General features: G+C 34.5%; 1 non-coding gene across 1 annotated transcript; it reads left to right on the top strand.

Moving 5' to 3' along the window:
• Positions 1-924: 924 nt before the first annotated feature.
• Positions 925-997, top strand: Trnak-cuu. Its single transcript has one exon. It is a non-coding gene; the product is annotated as a tRNA-Lys (tRNA).
• The last annotated feature ends 3,156 nt before the right edge of the window (positions 998-4,153 follow it).

Raw genomic sequence — 4,153 nt, 5'->3', positions numbered from 1 at the left:
GCTTGTGTTTGTATGACACCATGTTGATAATCACACATTTTCAATACTTAATGTATAGTGGTTTACATTTGAATTATTTATTTTTTTATCTCGTAGATATGTGTTTATGATTAAGAGAACTCTATTTCTGAGACTAAATGTTACAAGCAGTTAGGTTAAACTTGAAACAAGAAACTTATTTTATCATGTAATGTATATCTATGTGTGTCCATGGGCGGATACAGCTTTTTTGAAAAGGCGAGGGGGGGGGGGGGGTTGCACAATTAAGATCTATTTATTGTCTTTGGTGGTAATTTATACAGAAATACACACACACCCTGTACTTTGACAAAAAATGTCCGACATCCCTCTTACAATCGCATTTGCTTATCTGATATCTCAATCTTTATAATAAATACTGTAAAGAGAGTAAATAATTAACCTATATCCATAGATGCAAACAATCACTGTGTTATATCTCCATATATGGCCTACTGTACAGTACACGCAGCGAGACTTGAAAGTAATATATTCCCCCCTCCCCCCTAAATATCTTAAATAGACAAGACAAGACCGGTATATAACACTTCTCCAAATGAACATTTAGCTGACAAAACTCTTTTTCGTTTGTAGAAATATCTGTTTCTCAATTAGGTAGTACAATATAAACTCGTACTCGGCCCATGAGAATCATGGAATGTAGGCCGTTGAACGAGTCGCGTTACTGATATGGATAACCAGATTAACGAAGTGCGCATGCGTGGTTTGAAATACATATTTAGCTTTTAGTGTTATTGCTTACGGCGGTCCCTTGTTAACAAATACAATATTATTTAAATGTATTTTTATGTTTTAAAATGACAAAAAAATAACAAAGTGCGTAGAACTTGGGGTTATATAACCACAGTTAGTATAAATTGCCATACTTTACAATTTCTAACAGGTGCCCGGCTAGCTCAGTCGGTAGAGCACGAGACTCTTAATCTCGGGGTCGTGGGTTCGAGCCCCACGTTGGGCGCATACTTTTTTTTCTCTCTTTCAAAACGTATATACTATTGTGTACCATATATATAGCAAATGTTAAATTCTTATCTCGCGTATAAGGTTGCATTAAAAAAAAATAAAGTCATATCAATATGTCCAATAACATTCAAAATAATATTTCAAACACTTCTGTAATTTACTTTTTTCTATCGGGCCATTATCAGACTTTGTCCTTTACCACATCTAAGTTGTCCTTTATGATAAATATAATCAGTCTTTTACAATACACCTAGCTAGTTCTTTATAATACATCTAACCAGTCCTTTGCAATACATCTAACCAGTCCTTTACCGTTTGGTTTTCCAAATGTATTTGATTATCTTGGAACCATATTGCAATATGTTAAAAATGATAATTACAGTCTATTTACAAGTACGGGTACAGGTACTGGACAGAAGATTTTCTAAAAAAGTATAATATATAATGAATACACAATGCCATTTAGAAAGTGGTCAAATGTAACAAATGTTATATTTGGAATAACACTTTCAGATTCTCATACATTTTTGGGTTGAGTCCCGTCCGGGATTCGAACCCACACTAGCCAGAGTGTGGCACCTAATCGCCAGCACACGGGACTCAACCCCCAAAAGGACGAGAATCAGTACTTTACTAAGAAAGTGTTATCCCGAATATAACATTTGTTATAATATATATTCATGCAAACTAATGTATTCTTGAAAGGAAGCATATTATTGTAGAGTTAGTTATTAATCAGTTAGAATCAGGTTTCTCCAAAGTCATGGTAGAATTTAGGTGAATAATTATTCCTAAGTATATCCAACACAAACATTATAATATTGAAAATGATTTTATTATTTCATGGATGACAGAAATAGGTGACAATTTTCAGCCTATTATAACAGTAATTGTGGATAACAAGCATTCAAATGAGAAACAACTTGGCCAGCATAATATGTTTACATGCAATATGTGTCGAGATGAAAGCAACAAAGTACCGGTATAACACTGAAGCACAAACTAAATACTTCCATCAAACCCATCCTCCATAAATAACAACTGTTAGCTTAGTGTATCAAGTGAGAGAGTGAATATTATTCCAGCTATATCATGGCAGCCTGTGAACAATCAAGTTTGAAACAAATTTGGACCAGGCAAACTGATGTATACAGAGACTGTACAAAGATGGTAAAACAGCCATAACCATGCATCAGTTACTGTATTCGACGTAATAAGCGCCCAGGGCGCTCTCAAAATTAAAAATAGTGGGCTCTTATTAGAATATTATTTTGGTGAAAATGACAGAGTTAAAATATAAATTTCGTGGTTTATGCTGACAGCCTGAAATGTTTATATACGAGAGATACATTTTTCCAGAATTTAATTGCCCATAATTAAGGGTGCATATAACACACGAGTGTGTAAAATACGCGAATAAATAAGTGTTGTGTACATTGATCAATCGGAAGGGGTGCTAATTGGTATTGTTCACAATTGGTATTGTTAGCAAATATCGCCGTGGGCGCTTATTAGAGCGGGGCGCTTATTAAGTGGAATACGGTATATAGGATTCATTGAGACTCTGGGCTCTGTTCCACAAAGTGATGTTCGTACTACTATTATCGAAAGTCTATATCAACGTCTGGGAGATAGATCGTCTTAGCAGAAAGATAGTTTTGTGGAACAGGGCTCAGTTCAATTAAATGACTGTCAGTTACAGGACAAAAAATCAGACTACTTCCCTGGAGAAGTAGCATTACAACTCAAATGAATAATTTACTTTTGCATGTAAGAACTGATTACTGGGTACCTGGAAATCAGTCCAGACTGAGGCTAGGCCAGAGGACTACCATAAACCTTACTGTGCATGTCCTCTGAGTTTGTAGCGAGACCTGCCTGAAATGTTTACTAAGTCTACAATTTTTTTCCAATTTGTAGCAAACTGAAGCATTGACAACAGGTTCAGATTTATAGCACTCAAATGAGGACTACCATTATTGGATTTTTACAAGTCTTGTCCTCAGCAGAATACAGTGGTCTTGGGCTAGCAGACTCGTGTGAATTTTGCAGGCTGTATGATGAAGCATAGCAGCTAAACAATGTTAGCATATGGAAGCTTAATTATGTAAATCCCCCTCTTTATCTGAATATATAAAGATACAGATTTAATCCCACTTCAATAAATATGTTTGAGCATTAATCTCATTCAACACTGACAAGTTTATATATGTATATACAAAATGGAATTAATTCCTTTGTTTTCATTTTGGAAAGGATGACTACATCATTTCATTAAAAGGAACACATAAAAATCAATAAGATCTAAAAATCTAAAAGGATTTAGAAACATTGATAACAACTGTAAGCACCTCAGGGTAAGGGCATGCTAGGTCAATACAAGTCAAAAGAAAAAGAAATTCAACAAAACAATGGGTGTAAAACAAATGTGTAATATTTCATGTGTCAGAGTACCTGTGAATTAAAGCTACAATAACATAAAAATGAACTATCTGAATATTTATATCATTCGAATTAAAAAATCAATTACAAATTATACTGTGAAATGACATCAAGCAAACCCTTATTGTTGTAGCAGTGATTAAACACAGATATTAAATAACATTTACAAAATGCAAACCGCAGGTAGATAAGATTTCAAAACTTAAATACTTAATTGTAAACTGTGAAACAACGGAAACATGTAAAGATTTTCCATGCTTGTGACTTTTGACTACCAACATAATTTGAAGGAAAGATAAGAAAATCTAAATGCACTGTTACTACGCCAGCTGATTGCTATGAACACATACAATTATGGTAGTTTTCATTTAATCCCATTGATAACTTTCCCAACAAGAAATACCACTCTACAGAGAACAGCAACCCAATACCCTGCATATTAAAAATGACACAGCTAAAGGGAGGTAACTCCACCTAGGCATCGTCCATGTGTCCTTGCTCTAGATACCAACCTTGCAAGGAAATATTTAATATGCTTATGCACCCCAATTATGTTACCAGTATAAAAAATAACAGAAGATAAAGATATTGAGACAGGTACTAGCTGAACACTCAGGTCCTAAATTGGAACAACTGTCACTGTACAAGCCATAAAACATTTGAGATCCGTCTATATTGAACACGGCCATTTAACAAGACAAGTATTCAT

The sequence above is a fragment of the Haliotis rufescens genome, unplaced genomic scaffold (genome assembly GCF_023055435.1).
Source record: "Haliotis rufescens isolate VD_foot unplaced genomic scaffold, xgHalRufe1.0.p SCAF_17, whole genome shotgun sequence".
NCBI classification, from domain to species: domain Eukaryota; kingdom Metazoa; phylum Mollusca; class Gastropoda; order Lepetellida; family Haliotidae; genus Haliotis; species Haliotis rufescens.
This window is presented reverse-complemented; position numbering and strand designations above follow the sequence as displayed.